We start from the raw sequence: 20,464 nt of genomic DNA, 5'->3' as shown, positions 1-20,464 counted from the left end.
TCATGCACATTCATAACATTCAAATTTATGCCGTAATCTCCGCCGCTCCATATGTATGAGCCTTTGATGGGTGTTTGGGTTTATGGGATGCACCCAGCCCTCCGTTCCCTCACCCGCCCACCGCCTCTAACCACTGCAAAGACGCTCGTACATAATTGACATCGGCAGATTCTTTCATTATACAAGATTTAGCATCTGCTCGGGGATCGCTCGCTCCTCACTCACTATAGATGACTTTTCCCTGCGTTTCCTATTATCAATTCAAATTAGCCCCATCTCCCCACCCGACCAGTGCAGCGTTTACACTTGACAGTGAGGAAACAGCAAGGCTATAATGGGCTTCTCAATTATTTAGGCCCAGTTAGGCCAGGACCCAGAAGGCCTCAACAAGGGTGTGTGCCGGGATGAGGTCATCACAGGGAGAGGCTAGGGCAATAACTGGTTGATTTCTCCTTGACCTCCCTATAACCTTTTTACCTTTCATCTTGGGGAACCCCCCAATATTTGGGTCTATGAGGCTAAGACAGTCCCTTAATGTCCCCACACTCACCAGCAGTGCCCTCAGGTGTATTTACTCAATAGGAGTACCTACTCAACTGCCAACATTAACCAAAGAAGCAGGGGTCTTTCTTGCCAGTTAGACTGCCCCCTCCCCCCCGCCCACGGCATATTTCTTTAAGGCTTGGCGATGATGAGAGACGGTGCCCTGGACCATAAAGATCAGTGAAACCAAACTCTGGAGTGCCAGGAAGAGGCAGAGAAACACAGGCCCTGAAATGAAGACACAGGAAAGCCTGAGACCTGAGAGGTGTCACAGGGGCTCTGGGAGGTGTCACAGCAAAGCAGAAAGCGAGGGAAGAGGCCCTTGCTCTGCTCAGCTGTGTGAGCTGTAATTAGGTCAGTGCCGCCCACTTGCTGTGCTGCTCCGGCTAGTCCAGGCCCAGCCTCCCGGAATAACTCTTGGACCCAGTGGCTATTCGGGAACCACTGGGCTCTCGGAAGCCCTCTAAAGGACCAAGAGCTGAGACAGAATCTGCAAGTCAGCATCAGGCCTAAGCCTCAGAATACTGCCAGCCCTCAGCTGTGTCAGGCAGGGTCCAGGCAGCCAGCTCAGCTCCCCACATCCCTGGGCTCCCCAGCAGCCCTCCGCTCCCCTCTTCAGCTCAGATCAATTTCTGAGGGCAGTGATGGGGGAGGTGGCAGGTGGGGGGGGCAGTCTAGGGGGCTGTGGGATTAGAAGTGGCTTTCCCATGCTCAGCCTCTGCAGAATCAAAGAATTCCTCCATCTGACTGGATTTACTCTAAGTCACAGGCGTGTGGGACCTTCTTTCCCACCGCAACAGCTGGAAACAGCCCTAAATATGATTAATTAATGCTGTGAAAAGCCCTGAACGTGTGTGTGTGTGTGTGTGTGTGTGTGTGTGTGTGTGTGTGTGTGCTTGCATGTGCATGTGTACAGTGGGGGTGGGGAGGGCAACAGGAGTCATGTAGATTTCCAATTTGGCCACCTAGGGGGCCCTCCAGGGAAGTCCAGTGACATCCCCCAGAGACACTTCTTTGACATCTATCCCAGGCAGGGTCATTTTATCCTGCCCTCAGTTTGTGACAGATTAGACCTTTCCTTTGTCCCAAGGGCACTGGGCTGTCTTCTTTCAGATGAGGAGTGGTCGTGGTAAGTTGGGGGCAGATGTGACATCTCCCCTTTACAAGTGGAATATTCCCCAAACCTCACTTTCTCTTGCTGATTCTAGGGATCAGGGGCATAGCTCCCACCGGGCTGCTTAGACACAAGCCAAATGGGACCTACAGGGGAGCTCAGAAGAATCTGGATGGATGACTGACCAGCTAAGCCTCCTGTTCATCCTTCTCCTCTTCAGCTGTAAGAAAGACCAAAAGCCCTGTCCTGTGCCTTGCCATGCCCCAGGCCCAGCTGTGCGAGAGGGCCTCCATGCCTTAAGGTATGGACATCTTTGCCTTAACAAGAGGTTGGTGATAATCAGTACTACTGATAATGAGAAGAAAAGGAAAAAAAAAAAGTGTGTGTGTGTGTGTATGTGTGTGTGTGTGTGTGTGTGTGTGTATGTGTGTTGTGGGTGGGGTGGGGACATAGACCTTTCTAACAAATTACCCAAACTTCAGTTCTAGATTTCAATAATGTCTTAGCTGGAATTCCTGTTGTTGGGAAGAGATGCCATGGCCACCGCAACTGTTATAAAGGAAAACATTTAGCTGGGGCTGGCTTACAGTTCAGAGGGTTTAGTCCATTGTTATCATGGTGGGAAGCATGGCAGCAGGCAGACAGACACGGTGCTGGTGAGGTAGCTGAGAGTTCCACATCTGGATCCACAGGCAGCAGAGAGAGAGTGTGACACTGGGCCTGGCTTGAGCATCTGAAACCTTAAAGCCCACCCCCAATGACACACTTCCTGCCCACTTCCTCCAACAAGGCCACCCAGCTCCTAATAGTGCCACTCCCTATGAATCTATAGGGGCCATTTTTATTAAATTCATCACTACTAGTAATAGTAGTAGTAATAGTAATAATAAATATATTGACTGGGCACACTGGGCATGGTGGTGCACGCCTTTAATCTCAGCACTCAGGAGGCAGAGGCAGGTGAATCTCTGTGAGTTTGAGGCCAGCCAAGTGTACAAAGCAAATCCAGGACAGCCAAGGCTGTCTGGAATAAACCAAACCAACCAAAAAAAAAAAAACCAAATAAATAAAAATATTTGTATTTATACTTGGAGATTTTATATGTGCATGCAATGCATTTTTTTATTTTAAAAATTTAAAAATTGTGTATGTGTGATTGTTTTGCCTGCATGATACCTGGAGGTCAGAAAAGGACATTGGATGCCCTGAAACTGAAGATAAAGATGGTTGTGAATCCCTGTCCTCTGGAAGCAACAACTGCTCTTAACTTCTTTCTTTTTAATTTCTGAAACAAGGTTTCTCTGTGTAGCCTTGGCTGTCCTGGACTCACTTTGTAGAACAGGCTGGCCTAGAACTCTTCTTGCCTCTGCCTCCCCAGTGCTAGGATTAAAGGCATACACCACCATGCCCAGTGTTTGCTCTTAAAATTTTAAGTGCTGAGCCATCTTGTCAGACCTTACAATGTATTTTCATCCATCTCTGTTCGGCCCCTCCAATCCTACCCCTGCCCTGCTAGACCTCCTGGGCTTTGTTGTTTTTGGTTTTTTGGTGGGGGTTGATTTGTTGTTGCTTTGATCTATTTTTGTGACCAAGTCCAACTAGTGTTGCCCATATGCCAATGAATGAAGGGCCATCCATCGGGGCATGAAGAACGTACCAGTGACCACACCCCTAGAGAAAAATTATTCCACCTTCTGCAGAAGCCATAAATTGGTAAGAACATTGTGAGCTTCTCCTCCATCTATGCTGGAGTTCTGCCTGGCTTGACTTGATGCAGTTCTTGTGCAGGCAACGACAGCTGCTGCGACTTCATGAGTCCAACCTCTGTGTCATGTGCAGAACAGGACACCTCACAGCACTCCTTCCTGTCTCCAGCTCTAACATCTTTTCTGCTAGCTTTCTGGCATGTTCGCTGAGCCTTGTTGAGGTGGGGGGAGTGATACAGAGTTTGTTGTTGTTGTTGTTGTTGTTCTTTAGGGTTAAGCACTCACTGTCACACTTTTATCAAAATTTTGACCAGTTAAGAGTCTCTTCGCATTCACTGCTTTCCACTGCAAAAAGATCATGTGACCGAGTTTAAGAGCATAATAAATCTATGAGAATAAACACGAACACTTAAAAGGCTATAAATTATTGTTTATGGCAATGGACTGATACCTGGTTTTCAGGAGAGCAACCCAGAAAGGTTTGGGAATGGCCAGATGTTTGTTGGGAAAGGGTCTCCATACTTCTTTATGGAGCACGTAATAACCAACATTCCTGAACTGGAAGTCAATATCTGGGCATCAAAGCCAAGGAAGATGGGGATCGTCCTTGTCCAAGCCGGCCTTTGCCTCCCAGGAAGAGGCTGAACTTTGCAAGACAGTGACCTTTAGGAGTGTTGGTAGAGTTTTTGTTGGTGGCTGAGTAGAGATACTAAAGGCCCACACCAGATCACTAGAGTGAAAGGTGATTCCCCCTGTCCCCCCAGACAGGGTTTCTCTATGTAGCCATAGCTGTCCTGGAACTTGCTCTGTAGACCAGGCTGGCCTCGAACTCAGAAATATACCTGCCTCTGCCTCCTGAGTGATAGGATTAAAGGCATGTACCACTATGGCTAGTAAAGATGAACCTTAAAGAGGGAAAATGAGAATAATTTCTCCTCCCCAGCTCCAAAAGGGGCCAGATGTGCATTGGCTCTGCCCAGGGCCCAGCTATGCAGAAACTCCTGACCCCTGCCAGTTCCACCATGCCCTCTAAGCCTACAGTGCTCCATGGCAAGGAGAGGGGTAGTTAGAGGGTAAGATGGTGTGATCATGGAGGCAGAGGTAGGGAGTTAGAGGCTGGGAGGAGGTGGCCAGGAAGGCAGGAAGGGGATTTGCAGCTTCTCGGGAGAGTCTTTCTGCTTTCCTTACAAACCCTTGCTTCTCTGGAGTCTGACAGTGGTGTGAACACAAAGGGCTCCTTGCATGCAAAGGATTCTTTGCATCCTCTTCAGTGAATGTATTTCTTTCTTTCTTTCTTTTCTCTCTCTCTTTCTTTCTTTCTTTCTTTCTTTCTTTGATTCTTCCTTTTTTAGTTTATTTTTATATATGCATTGGTGGTTTTGCCTATATGTATGTCTGTATGAAGGTGTCAGATCCCCTGAAACTTGAGTTACAGACAGTTGTGAGCTGCCTGTGGGCGCTGGGAATTGAACCTGGGTCCTCCGGGAGAGAAGCCAGTGCTCTCAACCACTGAGCCATCACTCCAGGCTCAAGTGAACGTATTTCTACATGAGCATATCTCTGTTCAGTGACCATGTAGCTAGGGATAGCTGGGTCAACAGAAAGAATAAGAATATAGATACGTGTGTGTGTGTGTGTGTGTGTGTGTGTCTACTGTGTGTCCCCAGGGATCTAACTCAGATTAATGGACTTAATGACAAGCTTTTACCTATTGCGTCATCTCATTGACCCTTCATTTTTTATGTTTGAGACAGGACATCATAGAATTCAAGCTGGCCTCAATCTTGTTATTAGCTGAGGATGACTTTGAACGTATTTTGTGTGTATGTGGTCATCTGTCCAGGTATGTATACATGTGTGCACGTGTGCATGCATATGGAGGCCAAAGGACAATCTCATATGTCACGTCTCAGACAATGTCTTCCTTTGTTTTTCATAGACATAGTCTTTCACTGGCCTAAAACCCTTACCAAGTAGGCTAGGCTGGCTGGTCAGCAACATCCAAGGACCCTTCTGTGTCTCCTTCCTCAGTGCCGCACCACACACCTCTTAGAAAGGGCTTTCTAAAACTCTCAGTCAACCATGTGCGTCAGGTGTCTACCAGAGAGGAGCCCATCACAAGACCAGCTCTGTCCATGGGATGTCCCATCCATTCAGGGGGCAGCTGCCAGGAAGCTTGCTGCAAGCCTTTTATTTGCCTTTCCCAAAGCCAAAGCTAGAGATGGGAAAGGAAGAAATGGTGAGTTAGACAGAACCAGGGCCTCACACATCATAGATAAGTGTTCTGTCACTGACCTATACCTGTTAGCTCAGAGCAGCATTTTATATGCGACTCGTCATAGAATGTTTGGGTCATCAACTGAGGTAGCTATTATTATTGTCATCTGCTGATGAAATAAGAAGACTGGGGCTCTTGGGAGTTTTTTGTTTGGTTGGTTGGTTTTGGTTTTTTTGAGACAGGGTTTCTCTTGTAGTCCTGGCTGTCCTGGACTCACTTTGTAGACCAGACTGGCCTAACCTGTCTCTGCCTCCCAAGTGCACCACCATGCCCAGTGTGAGGCTCTTGGAGTTTAAGAACTGATTCAAAGCCACATATCTGTGAGGGGCTGAGTTGGGCACTTTCCATTCAGGGACATTGCACTCCTCACCACGTCAGTACAGACTCTGACATCAGTGGGCATAGGTTCCAGAGTTAACAAATGAAAATACAGGATTCCTAGGAAAACCTGAGTTCCATATAAACAAATAGGCTTTCAAACAGATATAAATGAGGCTGGAGAGACGGCTCAACACTTAAGAACACTTGCTCAGCTGCCTGAGGTGCCAAAAGCTTGTAACCCCAGCACTCAGGGAGGCAGAAGCAGGCAGATCTCTGAGTTTGAGGCCAGCCTGGTCTACAAAGTGAGTCCAGGACAGCCAAGGCTACCCAGAGAAACCCTATATCAAAAAACAAACAAACAACAACAAACCTACTTGCTCATGCAGAGGACTTGGATTCAGTCCCCACCAGGCAGCTCACAGCTATCTTTAACTCCAGCTCCAGAGGATCCAATGCTTCTTTTAATCTCCTCAGGCTCTTGAACACATGTGATGTACATACATACACTCAGGCACACACATACACATAAAATAAATAAATATATCCCAAATAATGCAAAGGATTGGCTTATAGTCAGGATTGGCCTATATTTATCAGACATTGCATTGTTCTGGCTCTTCTAGGGTGGGGTCACGGGCAAGGTCAGCCCTGCCTCTTTCTTCCAGAAAAAAACCTGAAAATCTTTTGGGAAGGAGAAAGCCTCAATATGGCTGCTGGGGCATATTCCTGTAATTCCAGGAATGGGGAGGCTCCAGCAGGGGGGATCTTGCATAGTTCAAGCTGTCTAAATAAATAAATAGGCTTTATCTTTCTGATTTTCATTACAACTTAGCATTAATGAATTCCATAGTGTAGGTAGAGGGATGGCCAAATACATAATTCCATCAGTGTCTAAGACAAAACAAACAAACAAACAGAAAACAAAACAAAACAAATCCCAAACAGACATATTGGAGCTGCAGAGATAGCTCAGTGGTCAAGAACACTCACTGCTCTTGCAGAGGACCCAAGTCTGGTTTCTAGTGCCCATATAGTCAGAACTGTCCATAAACTCAGTTACAGGGGATCTAATATCCTCTTCTGACATCCTTGAGTACCAGGTACATGTATGCAGATACATGTCCAGGAAAACCACCCATGCTATTAAAATGAATTCACATAAAATGACTGCACATTTATATATATATATATATATATATATTTGTTGTTGTTTGTTTTTGCTTTTTCAAGACAGAGTTTTCTCTGTGTAACAGCCCCAGCTGTCCTGGACTCGCTTTGTAGACCAGGCTGGCCTCGAACTCAGAGATCCTCCTGCCTCTGCTTCCCAAATGCTGGGATTAAAAGCATGTGCCACCATACCTGGCTTAAATAAATAATTTTTTAAGATATTTATTTTCACTTAGGTGTGTAGGTGTTTTGCCTGCATGTATGTCTGTGCACTAGGTATGTCAAGTGCCTGGAGAAGCCAGAGGAGGGTGACAGATCCCCCTGGAATTGAAGTTGCAGAGGGTTCTAAGCCATCATGTTGCTGCTGGGAATCAAATTCAAGTCCTTTGAAATATCATCCAGTCATCTAGTTCTTTTAATCACTAAGCCATCTCTTCAGGGCCTTCTTCCTCCAGCTTTTCCTCTGTCTCTGTCTCTCTGTTCTCTCTCTCTCTCTCTCTCTCTCTCTCTCTCTCTCTCTCTCTCTCTCTCTCTCTCTCTCTCTAAGGCAAGGTCTCATTCTGTAGCTCGGTCTGGTCTTTGTATCCCAGAATGGCTTTGATCTCTTGAACTCTTGGCAATCCTCCTGCCTCAGTCATGGAGTTTCTTTTGTTTTGGTCTTTGTTTTTGTTGTTGTTTGGTTTTTCGAGACAGGGCTTCTCTGTATAACAGCTCTGGCTGTCCTAGACTCGCTTTGTAGACCAGGCTGGCCTTGAACTCACAGAGATCCACCTACTTCTTCCTCCCAAGTGCTAGGATAAAAGTCGCGCACCACCACAGGAGTATCTATAGTCATGAGGCACTAGATTCAGTTAAGCTCTAGTTCGAGAAGGTCTGGCCCCAGCACTGCATTTGAGGGTCATTTCTTCCTTCCTCACAAGAAAACCCAACTGAGTAGCCCAGTAGGTAGATGATAAAGGAGACGGCTCTTTTTTTATCCCTTACGCCCCTCCCCCCATCCCCCCTCCCCCCATCCCCTCATCCCCCCACCGCCACTAGTTCTGCCTCACCCTGGCCAAGCCTTGCCCTGACTGCTCTCTGGCTCCCATCACAATCCTTGGCAGCTGAGCTCTGACGGCCTCCACCCCAGGCTCCAGAGCTCTCTCCAGCGCCTGCTCAGGCGTTTGCTCTCTTTGCTCCCGTTGGGCTCACATTCCTACTCCCAGCTTGCTTGCTCGGCTTGCTCGGGGCGTCTCCCTACTGAAGAATTATGTTGCATATAGCAGCCGCCACCATCTTGAACTGGCAGTGAACTTTGCTTTCTACATATAAATACAGATAGCAATCACACCCCAATCAGCGCCGAGGCTTCGGGGCATCATCTCAGCAACTCTAACTTTCCCATTACGATAATGTGATTTTCACTCAGTCTATAATATCACCAGCCATGAATAAAGCAACTGGCTCTTTCTGCCTCTCTCCTCCCCGCCCCCCCTTCCTCTCCCCACCAGCCTGACTCCTTTCTTTTCCTCCTTCTTGCCTTCCTCCCTGTCTGTCTCTGCAGCCCTCCTGGAAATATCTCCATCTCTATCTCTACATCTCTGAGCACCCCAGCCTTCCTCTCCTAGTCTCTGTCGCTCTCTCCCTCCTTGCCTTGCTGCGCGCCCCCCCCAACCCCCCATCCTCTGGGACTCACATTCCCTAAATACTAATGGTGGGGATTTGCAGTGTCCTCAGGGTTGTTTTAAATTCTGCTCCCCAGCTCTGCCATCATCTGCTTTTGCCTGAAGGTGAGAATCTGCCAGGGGTGGGAAGTAGGGGTGAGACTGGCTGCTGCTAGGCTTGGGGGTGGGGGGTGAGGGGTGGGGGGTGAGGAAGTGGGGAGGGGAGGCTATGAATTAGATTTTTCTCTACTTCCCTTAGGTACCAGGACGGCTCGTTCGGCAAAGGACGCCCATCAAGAATGCTCAAGCCAAGATTCAACGGCCATAGGATTCAGCGAGGGGGGAATGAGACATTTCTATTTAGAAGACGGTTCTAGAGGCTCTGGTATTCTGCATACTGGGGGACCCACACCCAGACATTCCAAGTGCCAGACAATTGTGTTAGATAGAGCGGGTGAGAAGGTGCTTCTGAGAGGCCTGAGAAGAGGAGGACCAGGTCCAGTCTTCCAGAATGTCTCTTGAGTCCAGCTTGGTCCCCCGCAGAGCTGTCCAGGTAAAAGGTGCCTTTGCAAGGACCTGGAGCCAAATCAAGGCCGGAAGAGCCTTGATCAAAATGTCAAGCCACCTTTTCCGCTCCTAAAGAGGGCTTCTCTTTCCTTTGTGGGGAGCCCCCAGGTCGGGAGTGATGCTGAGAGGGGGATGGTGCTTTGGTCGTTTGTTTTTTTTTTTTTCTGCACCTCCTGGGTTTGCTTACCATCCCTCCCCCATACCCTTGGCTTTTTTCAGTTATTAGCTGTGGCACTGTGGATAGTGCCCTTTTTTTCCCTAAGCCTTAGTGTCTTCATCTATAAGATAAGAATTATATAAAACATAGTGTGATGGCACACAGGGGCCTGGGGCAAGATAATCATCAGCTGCATAGAGAGTTCAAAGGCAGCCTAGGCTACATGAAACCTTGTTTTTAAAAAGGGTATGGATATCTACTGTCTACTCTGAACTATATGATATGGGTGACATGCTTGGCACATTGTTAAATGTGCAATAAATGTTAGTTGTTATGGTTACCATCACCAAATATTGAACACTACCTTCCTTGTGTTTAAGCTAAGCAGGTTATCACAGAGCCTGGGGATAGAGGAATTTATAGCAAGGTGGCCTTGGAAGTGTCACAGCCTCCATTTCCTCAACTATAATAGGTTCAGTCCTTGGCCCACAAGGTTGGGCCAGTCTTGACACAGTGCTGGCATGTGCTAAAGGCTCTAGGGATACTAGCAAGACCCAGACATGGCAGACCAAGCTGAAAATCACAAACACACAACAGGGTGCCCCAGAGGCCACCCTTTGTGTGTGTTGGGATCTGGGGTGTGGATCCTTAACATTTTCTGTTGCCCTGGTTCATTACCGGCCTTGACCTTATACCCCTAAGCCAAATAAGGACGAGGGCTTGCTTCAGCTTCCCTGAAATTTTTTTGTTTCTTTCTTTCTTTGTTTTTGTTGTTGTTTGAGTTGGTTTGGTTTTTTTTCCCCCAACAGTGTTTCTCTGTGTGACCCTGGCTACCCTGGAATTTACTTTGTAGAGCAGGTTGGCCTGGAACTCAGAACTCCACCTGCCTCTGCCTTCTGAATGTTGGGATTAAAGGCGTGCTCCACCATCACCACCATCCAGCTCAGCTTCCTTGATTATAGGAACTGCATTTAGTTGCCTATCTCCCTAGGCAGACACTATTTTAGACAGGGGTAAAAATGTCTAGAAGTGGGGTGGCGGGTGGGGGGAGAGGGAGGGAGGGAGGGAGGGAGGGAGGGAGAGCGAGAGGGAGGGAAGGAGAGAGAGAGGGAGAGAGAGAGGGAGAGAGAGGGAGAGAGAATTGCTATATAACTGTAGCTGACCTATAGCCTGATTCTGCCTCCTGAGTGATGGAATTATAGGCAGGTACCATCTTCACCTCTGTCTCGAAATGATTGATAGGTATAGATTTAAGTTTTGTTTTGTTTGTGTGTGTGTGTGTTTGCTTTTGGATTGTTTATTTGTTTGTTTGTTTGTTTGTTTGTTTTTCGAGACAGGGTTTCTCTGTGTCATCCTGGCTGTCCTGGACTCGCTTTGTAGACCAAGCTGGCCTCAAACTCACAGAGATCCACCTGCCTCTGCCTCCCTGAGTGTTGGAATTAAAGGCGTATGCCACCACTGTCTAGACTTTGTTTTTGATTTTGGAGACAGGGTTTCTTTGTGTATTCCTTGCTGTCCTGGAACTAGCTCAGTAGAAAAGGCTAGTATCAAACTCAGAGATCTGCCTGCCTCAGCCTTCCAAGTGCTGGTATTAAAGGCATGTGCTACCAAACCTGGCTCAAATTATTTATTTATTTATTTACTTATTGGTTTTTGAGACAGGATTTCTCTGTGTAGCCTTGGCTATCCTGGATTCACTTTGTAGACCAGGCTGGCCTCAAACTCACAGAGATCCACCTGCCTCTGCCTCCCAGAGTGCTGGAATTATAGGCATGTGCTACCACGCCTAGCTCAAAAAGTGATTCTTGAAGGTGTAGAAGTGACCAATTAGGATTAGACATCTGCATCCTATTTCTGTATTATATATATATAATATGTATATAATATATATATTTTTTTAAATTTAAATGTGCATTGGTGTTTTGTCAGGTCCCCTGGAACTGGAGTTACAGACAGTTGTGAGTTGCCATGTGGGTGCTGAGAATTGAACCCCTGTCCTTTGGAAGAGCAGCCAGTGCTCTTAACTGCTGAGCCATCTCTCCAGCTCCGTGTTTCTGTATTTCTAAATGTTGTTTGCTTGTTTTGAGTTTTCCTGATTTCTTTCTGAAAGTTCCTTTGGAACTATTCCAGTGTGAACTCACGTGGAAGAGAAGAGGAGTCCTCAGCTCCCTCAGGACAGGAACGGGTCTCAGGGCTGCAGATGTTAGAGCTGGGCACCCAGCATCACTGAAGAAGATCCAGGGGAAGAACTGGAGCCCAGTGTTTGGTCAGAGGCTAATTTTGAGTCCCTTCCCTCATACTTAGCTTTCCCGTCCTGGCTATAAGAAGGATGAGGTCCAGAAACCAAAGCATTCTTACTCAAGGGCTTTAGTGAAAGGAGTGGGCGTGGTCTGTGAACTCACAAGATGACTGTCAGGTCTTCCTGCTCCTTTCACCTCATCTCCATGAGGAATACGACAGGGTCCATGCCTTCCGGGAGGGTCACAGACCAGAGAGGGAAGCAGATGTGAAAGAGGCAAGTCAGAACACAGTGAGGGTGTGTGTTAGCTTGTTGTCACTGTGACCAAAACACCTGACGTAAATAATTGACAGGAAGACAGATTTATTTTGCTCATGGCCTCAGTGGGCTCAGTCCATCTTGGGGCATGGGAGAAGCGTTCCGAGGAGCCGAGCTCTACACATGATGGTGAGCCAGAAGTGAAGAAGAGGCCATGCCAGCACACAGCTCTTCCTTCCTCCTCCTCTCCTATTTCATCCTAGACCCAGTTCATGGGGATGGTGCCGCCACCGTTCACTTTCCTCTTTTGTTAATCCTCTCTGAAACACCCTCACACGCACACAGTGTCTCAGTCTGGACTCTAAATCCACCCACACTGGCAAACATGATAAACTTCAGATTGGGAGCCACTCACAGTAGCAGGGCACAGGGAGACAAAAAGAACTTGTCCTTTCCAGAAGTGGCTTCTGGAAGAGGCAGGCCTGGAGGGGAGGAAGGGCTTTATTCTGTTCTGTTCTGTTCTGTTCTGTTCTACTAATTTTTATTATTTTACATATATGGTTGTTTGGCCTGTGTGTCACCTGTGTGCCTGGTGCCCATAGAGGCCAGAGGAGGGTGTCTGACCCTCTGGAACTGGTGCTACAAATGGTGGACGCCATCATGCGGGTGCTGGGATTGAACCCAGGTCCTCTGTAAGAAAAAGTGTTCTTAACTGCTGAGCCATCTCTGCAGCCCGACCATCACACTCTTGCCCTAGGCTTGGGATAAATAAATGAAAAGTATTACTTAAAAAATATTTATTATGTGTATAATGTTGTATCTGCATGTACAACTGCACACCAGAAGAGGGCACCAGAACTCATCATAGTTGGTCATGAGCCACCATGTGGTTGCTGGGAATTGAACTCAGGACCTTTGGAAGAGCAGCCAGTGCTCTTAGCCTCTTAGCCATCTCTGTAGCCCAAATAGTACTTTTTTTTTATTGGTGACACTGTTTTTTATTTTTGTTGTTTTGTTTCGTTTCGAGGCAGGGTCTCACCATGAAGCCTGGATATCTTAGAACTCTCTGTGTAGACTACACTGGCTTCAAATTCACAGAGATCCACTTGCCCCTGCCTCCTGGCTGTGGGGATTAGAGGACTACACTCTCATACCCAGTATCCATCATTAACATCTTAAAAATGAAGGAAACAGGCATGGGGGTGAGGGGGGTGGGTCAAACATTTTCCCAGGCTCACACAGCTGGAGAGCAGAAACCAGCTTTCTGCCCCCACAGGCTTCAGCGAGCCTTTAATAGCTGTTTTGTAGTGAGCCAAGCAAGAGATCAGAAGTCTCACACATCTGGATGGCCACCTGAGAGGGGCATCTAGACAGCAACTTCTTCATCCACCAGCCTGAGGTAGACATGCACTGAGCACTTTGGAGAAACAGGAGGCAGGTGGGGTAGAAGCAAGAGAGGATTCATCTTCCCGAGCAAACGCCCACGGGGAGGCTGAGGGAGAGACAGACCTTGAAGAGGATGCCAGTGAGAAGGCACATTCCCAATGAAAGCCTAATGGGTCTGACTTCTAAGTCCTGGAACTCAACCTGCCTGAGTTACTGGCCCTTTAAAAGCATACCATGCATGACCCAGGCAGTGGTGGAGAATGCCTGCACACCTTTAATCTCAGGACGTGGGAGGCAGAGGCAGGTGGATCACTGTGAGTTCGAGGCCAATCTGGTCTAAGGAGCGAGTTCCAGGACAACCAGGGCTACACAGAGAAACCCTGTCTCAGAAAAAAAAAAAAAAGAAAGAAAAGAAAGAAAGAAAGAAAAAGAAAAATGGCTGAGGTAAGGAAATAAGACACTCTCAAAAACAAACAGACAGCACATCAACAAAGTGTATTCACCTGTGGTCCCACCCCTAGGGGCGCTCTGCAGAGTGGCTGCAAGTTCACGGCCAGCCTGCCGACTCAAACAAACCAACCCAACAAAATAAACAAACAGCAAGCACTTCTCAGGACCTTCAGATCAGAGAATCTGTGAGGAGACCCGAGCATTGGTGGCTTTTAAAGCTTCTCAGCTGACTCTAATGTCTAGCCAGGTTAGAGCCACCACCCGTAGAAAAGGACTCTGGAGCCGGGCATGGTGGCATAAGCCTATAACTAATTGTGGCACTTGGGAGGCTGTGACAGAAGGATCAAGAGGGAGGCCAGCTTGGGCTACATAGTGAATTCAAGCCTAGCCTGGACTACATAGGAAGACCTTGTCTCAAAAATAGTGGGGAGGACTCTGGATAAGTATAAAAGGAGCTGGACATTGCTGGACGTAGTAGCACACGTCTTTAATCCCAGCACTCTGGACGCAGAAGCAGATGAATCAGTGTGAGTTCCAGGCTAGCCTGGTCTACAAAGTGGGTCAAGGATAGCCAAGGCTACACAGAGAAACTCTGTGTCAAAAAAACAATAAAATAAAATAAAATAAATGGGGTGGGGGGAGCAGGAGCAGTGGCACATGTCATTAATCCCAGCACTTGGGAGGCAGAGGCAGGTGGATTGCTGTGAGTTTGAGACCAGCCTGGTTTACAGAATGAGTTGAGTCCAGGACAGCTGAGGCTACACAGAGAAACCCTGTCTCAAAAAAACAAGAAGAAAAAAAAAAGTAAGTATAAAAAGAAACTCTGAGGCTTTCCATACATTTCTATCTGGGGGGTCTATTGCATATTAGACCTCACTGAGCCTCAGGGTCCTTATCTTTATAAAATTGGAATCTCAACTTTACCTGCTGCATTATACAAATTAATAAGCTCAAGCTCAGGTAGACAGTTGGATGTGACATATATATACATATATATATATACACATATATAATTACTTTTTAATTAGGATGCTGTGTGGAAAAGTGGTAGAATTAAGTAATACAAAGGGGGCTGGGATATAGCTCAGTTGGCAGAGTGCTCTGCCTAGTGCACACAAAGCCCTAAGTACTATCTCAAGCACTACATAAACTGGGTCTGATAAAGCCTGTGGTCCTAGTACTCAAGGGGTTGAGCCTGGAGAACCAGAAGTTCAAGGCCAGCTTCAGCTATATATTAAGCTCAAGGTCATCTTGGGCTACTTGAGACTTTGTCTGAAAAAAAACCAAACAGAATATTATATGTAGAGAGAGAGAAACTAAACACACATATCAGGAATGCAGGTGCACTTGTGTACACAAACCACAGGGAATTTCTGGCCGGTTCTGAAAGCAGAGCTGTGGTGAGGTGTTTTTGTTTTTTAATCTTTCACTTTTAATATAAGCTTTTGTGATTTTAGCTTTCAGACTATACCATTAAAATATGGAGAGATGGACGAGGGAATATGGCCTCTGTGTGTGTGTGTGTGTGTGTGTGTGTGTGTGTGTGTGTGTTTAAATGACTGCCAAAGTGCAGCATCATTTGAGTCCGCCTGTCAGCCTATCAGAAACGTCATCTATAACCTTCACTGTTTGCAGTTTAATCTCCCCTGCCTCCCCTCGGGCCCTGTTCTGACATTTTAAACCCCATAAATGACAGTAGTGCTCTAAGCCATTTTGAAAAAAGCCAAGCATTTGGAAAACACACACACACACACACACACACACACACACACCTTAATCCCCCACCTCCGGAACACATGCTCACCCAAGACCATCAGTGGAATATCACACACACACACACACACACACACACACACACACACACACACACACACACATTCACACCTCTGTACTGGCCAATTTAGAAGTTGCCGAAATTACTGCTACTGGGCTAGAAATGTGAGTGTGACAGCATGACATGGGTGCTATGTGCCTGGTGTTGGTGCTTTAACTTCAGAGGACACGCGGCATCTCAGCATCGGGATAACTTTCTGCTCTCCCCCTCAAGTTTTAACCATTTCTATGCTCCTTGGCCTCGAGAGGAGGAAAACCCTGGGGTCCTTGAAAGGTTAGTGGGGAAGAGCAGCACATTTTTAACCACTAAGCCATCTCTCTAGCCCAAGGATTTATTTAAAAAATATTTGTATCAGAATCTGGGCATGGTGATAGACATCTTTAATCCCAGCACTCAGAAGGCAGAAATGAGTAAACCTCTGTGAGTTTGAGGACAGCCTGTATAGTGAATTCTAAGACAGTGGGGGCTATGTAGAGACCCTGCCTCAAAAAAACTTTTATTGCATGTATTCATTTATGGGGGTGTCACATACAATGTAAAAGTCAGAGTTGGCTCAGAAATGTGATAGCTGGTTCACTGCTTTAAGGGCAGAGTTCTGTCAGCTCATGACTGCGCTCCTTGCATCTGGTGCGAACTCTATAACTAGCAAAGGTAGGTAAACAGTTCCTTAGGAAAGATCACTTCTGATCCGGTGCTGAAAAGCACCCATCACTTCTGATAGTAAGTGACTGGTTTATGTTTGCTTCTTTCCCTTCCTTTCCCTTCCCTTCCCTTCCTTTCCCTTCCCTTCCCTTCCCTTCCCTTCCCTTCCCTTCCCCTCTCTTCCCTTCCCTTCCTCCTCCTCTTCTTTTTCTTCTTTTCTTTTTGCCTTGTACTCTGACTTTGCAATTAGATCTCCCCACTCAAAAGCAATATACCCCCAAATAAAGCAGGGAATGGCAGGCATGGCAAAACAGGGCTACCTTTGAATAGTCCTATTGAGAAATCTGAGGAGCCGGGCGGTGGTGGCACACTCTTTTAATGCCAGCACTTGGGAGACAGAGGCAGGTGGATCTCTGTGAGTTCGAGGCCAACCTGTTCTACAAAGCGAGTCTAGCACAGCCAAGGCTGTTACAGAGAGGAACCCTGTCTCAAAAAAACAAAAACAAAGAAGAAAGAAAAAAAAAGAAAAAAAAAAAGAAAAAGAAATCTGGACCACCAATGCCCATAGAATTTTTCTGAGTTGGCAATTATTCCTTCCAGGGATGTGTACCAAGGAGGAAAGCAACTCTGGGAAGCTCTGCTTGATTCTGAGGGGCTCTGTGGATTCTTTGTGACAAGGCTGGCTCTGGTGGCTCTCCCTCCCACCACATCCAGTCATCCTGCACTTTAAGGAACTTGTTTCCAAGGCAACCAATTAGTGTCAGGAAGTGAGGGTTGTGATGTCAGAAGAGGGTGGGGGTAGGGTGAGAAACTCCATCCCCCAGCTCCCTGGCTCTGTTCAGCATCTGTCCTTGCACAGAAAGTTCCAGAAACAAAAGAAGCATGGCTCCCAGAAGAGCCTCAGAACAAGCCCTGGGGCCAAGATCTGGCTCCACTGGCAAAGCCTGTACCAACCATTCATTCCAAAGAGTTGATAAGGCTGTGAACTCAGGAGGAGACATGGAAGAATAACAATCATGTGACCACTGCCAACCTCTTCCCTATCCCCTGGGGAAAAGAGATCTTAGGATTTTTTTAATTGAAAACTTATAAAACCCTATTATTATTGTGAGGAAAGATGCACACGGCATGGTGCTTTGTGGAGGTCAGAGGACCACCTTATGGAGTCACTTCTCTCCATTCTACCTATAAAGGGGTTCTGTACATCAAACAGGACACTGGGCAATGGCTTTTATTTGCTGAGCTATCTGACTGGCCTGACAAGGCAGAGGAGGAAGTCAGAGGAGACTGCTCTCAGGATTCCCTTGGGAGCCTACCTCTATCCTCACTGTGATGATGGAAGCTTTGGTCTGGATGAGGAAAGCCCACTAGGAACACATCCACAGAGTGTGAAAGGAAACATGCAGTGGGGATGTGACTCAGTAAGCAGGATGCTTGTTCAGCATTCGGGAAGAGCTGGCTTTAGTCTCCAGCACTGCATCAAACTCAGCGTGATGGCTCACACTTGTCATCCCAGCACTCAGGAGGTGGAGGCAGGAAGCTAGGAAATCAAAATCACCCTGGGCTTCATAGCAGTTTCAAGGCCAGCCTGGGCTACACAAACCTTCCTCAAAAGCCAGGCTCAGTGGTACACACCTGTAATCCCAGCACTTAGGAGGCGGAGGCAGGTGGATCTCTGTGAGTTCCAGGCCAGCTTGGTCTACAAAGTGAGTTCAGGACGGCCAGGGCTACTACACAGAGAAACTGTCTCAAAAAACAAAAACAAAAAACAGAAACAAAAAAAAAAAATATTTTTCTTAAACCTCAAAAACCAAACTAAGTTAAAACTAAAGAGATGTGGGTGACAGAACAGCAGCAGTTTGAACCCCTAAAACCTCACAATCATGACTGTCTTCCTGAACAACAAGTTGGCCAATTGGAAAGGTCATTCTGGTAAAGAGATAAAGTACAAATTATAAAGAACCTCATCCTTAGGGTAAAGCAGGAAGGCTGGGCATTTATCTATGTGCTGACCCCTGTCGTACCAGCTGAGTGAGGCCAGCTGTGAAGATGACGACGACCAAAAACAGAAGCTATATCTCCCAGGGAACGATATTTTACACACTTTCATCCTGTGGTGGTCCTGTGAGCACACAGGACAGGAACTACCCTCAGGTTGGATCTGGAAGCAGACTCGAATGGAGCATCATCCTGTGCAAGAATTCTACCATGTTGTGCCCTGGCTGCTCTTCCAGAGGGCCTGGGTTTGACACCTAGCACCCATAAGGTGGCTAACAAGCATCTGTGATTCCAGTTCCAGAGGCTCCACCGCCCTTTTCTGGCCTCACCAGGCACGTGGTGGTACAAGTGAAACATCCATACGTATAAATAACAATAAAAGCCGGGCGTGGTGGCGCACGCCTTTAATCTCAGCACTCGGGAGGCAGAGGTGGGCGGATCGCTGTGAGTTCGAGGCAGCCTGGTCTACAAAGTGAGTCCAGGACAGCCAAGGCTAACACAGAGAGACCCTGTCTCGAAAAACCAAAAAAAAAAAAAAAAAAAAAAAAAAAGCTAAAAATAAATAAATAACAATAAAACTAAAAAGAAGGAGGGCTGAGAAGAAGGAAAAGTTAGGCTGTGTCTTGGTGTCTAAGAAAGCCTTAGCCTGTCTCAGGAGCCAGGATGGTCCTTCAGAATTGTCCTGACCTGGTGAGAAATGTCAGGGCCCATAGGTGCAAGATGAACTGAGAAAGAGATGTGACACAGTAAGCAGGCTGACAGGTAAAGGCAGCAACTGGGAGGGAAGCTCAGTTGGGTGTCCCTTGGAGACCTGATTTCAGTCCTCTAGCACCCACCTCCCAGCTCTGCTGAGCTCCAGAAAACCCCTCCCCCAACTGGAAATTGGAGACTGTGATTTTAATACTTTCCCCAAGCCAGCCACAGCCCTGACTGCTCTGGATTCCAGAGGAGTCTTCCTGACAGATAAGTTGGATTGACCAAAAGAAAAGGAGGCTTCGAGGTGGTTATGCTGTCTGCTCCATGCATGATCCCTGAACCCCCAAGGGTTAGAAACTCAAAGAGTCCTTCCAGGAGCTTCTGCAAAAAACCAGAGTGGTGACCAGGAGCCTGGTGATGGCCCATGGCCCTAGCCAACCCCAGGAGCAGCCAGCTGCTTCAAGAAGGCCTTGGCAGAAAGTCATGGCTGAGGAGCCACCAGAGGCGAAGGAGGGAGTGGACAGAAAGCCAAGTATGGGGAGGTGCTGGGCTGGTTCTCCCAGGACTAGCTGTCCATGGCAAAGACTAGCGCCATGTAGGTCCTACTAAGGATTGAGGAAGTCTTTGTATGGGTTGGGGGCCAGAAGAAAGTTTAAGGTAGGGAATCGGATCCAGAAACACAGAAGGCCAAGGAACAGGAACCCGTTGAAGGTTGCGCAGTCTCTGCTGGTGACTCCTAAGAGGATGTACCAGCTCCATTCCCGGAAGTGGTGAGAGTGAGTGACCTCAGCACCCGGCCAGGAGAGACTAGTCACAGGAGGATTTTTGTTTGATTTTGGTTTTAGCTCTGTCGCCCTCCTCCTCCCCACAGACACATCCCTTCATGACCTTGTGACTCCTCCATTAGGTCTCTTGGCTTTGGTTTCCAGAGAAAGCCAGGAAGGGCGGGGCGGGCTGTAGCCCCCGAAGGGAGCCAGGGCCGGCAAGAGGCTGAGCCAGTTGCGGAGTCTGCAAGGTGCAAAGCAATCAGCGGAGCCGCTGGTGAGCGGGGTCACTCAGTAGTGTGCACATCAGGGTGAAATCCTTTCAGCTCTTCGCCAAACCCCTAGTGAAAGACAATCAGGCTCGCTGTCACCGAGCTAATTCTGTCTATATAAAAGCAGTAATGAAATTCACGGCAGGATTACCCTCTCCATCCAATGGGCCAGCGTCGTGGTGACATATCTCTCTTATTGCCCGAATGTAACACACCATCTAATTTACGTCGTGTAGCGAGCAGGAATGAAATGTTCATAAAGAATTGCTGCATCTCGTCACCTTAACTGCGGCCCGGGGCTCTGAGGCATCTGTCAGGGAGAGGAGAGGAGCAGGAGCAGGAGGAGGGAGGGCGGGCGGGGCTCAGGGAGCAGCCGCCAGGGGCACAGGCTTCTTCTGTAGGGTGGTTGTTTCTTAATAGGGTGAAGTG

The 20,464-nt window shown here is 47.5% G+C and overlaps 2 long non-coding RNA genes across 3 annotated transcripts in view; one reads left to right on the top strand and one right to left on the bottom strand.

The window, feature by feature from the left end:
- The window catches only part of LOC311592170, a 31,770-nt gene that overhangs the window by 4,213 nt on the left and 7,093 nt on the right, over positions 1-20,464 (bottom strand). Inside the window, exon 3 of the long non-coding RNA XR_014777318.1 lies at positions 3,349-3,708. This is a non-coding gene — a long non-coding RNA (uncharacterized lncRNA). The remainder of the gene's footprint in view (positions 1-3,348; positions 3,709-20,464) is intronic.
- On the top strand, positions 1,306-10,504 carry LOC311592173. Of its 2 annotated transcripts, none has more exons than XR_014777323.1 (3): positions 1,306-1,672; positions 1,752-1,958; positions 9,032-10,504. It is a non-coding gene; the product is annotated as an uncharacterized lncRNA (long non-coding RNA). The 2 variants fall into 2 exon arrangements; XR_014777324.1 differs by having other exon boundaries at positions 1,752-1,985.

Source organism: Acomys minous, assembly GCF_964271855.1.
Source record: "Acomys minous genome assembly, chromosome: 2".
NCBI lineage: Eukaryota > Metazoa > Chordata > Mammalia > Rodentia > Muridae > Acomys > Acomys minous.
The sequence above is the reverse complement of the archived record's forward strand: the minus strand, read 5'-3'. Positions and strand labels throughout refer to the sequence as shown.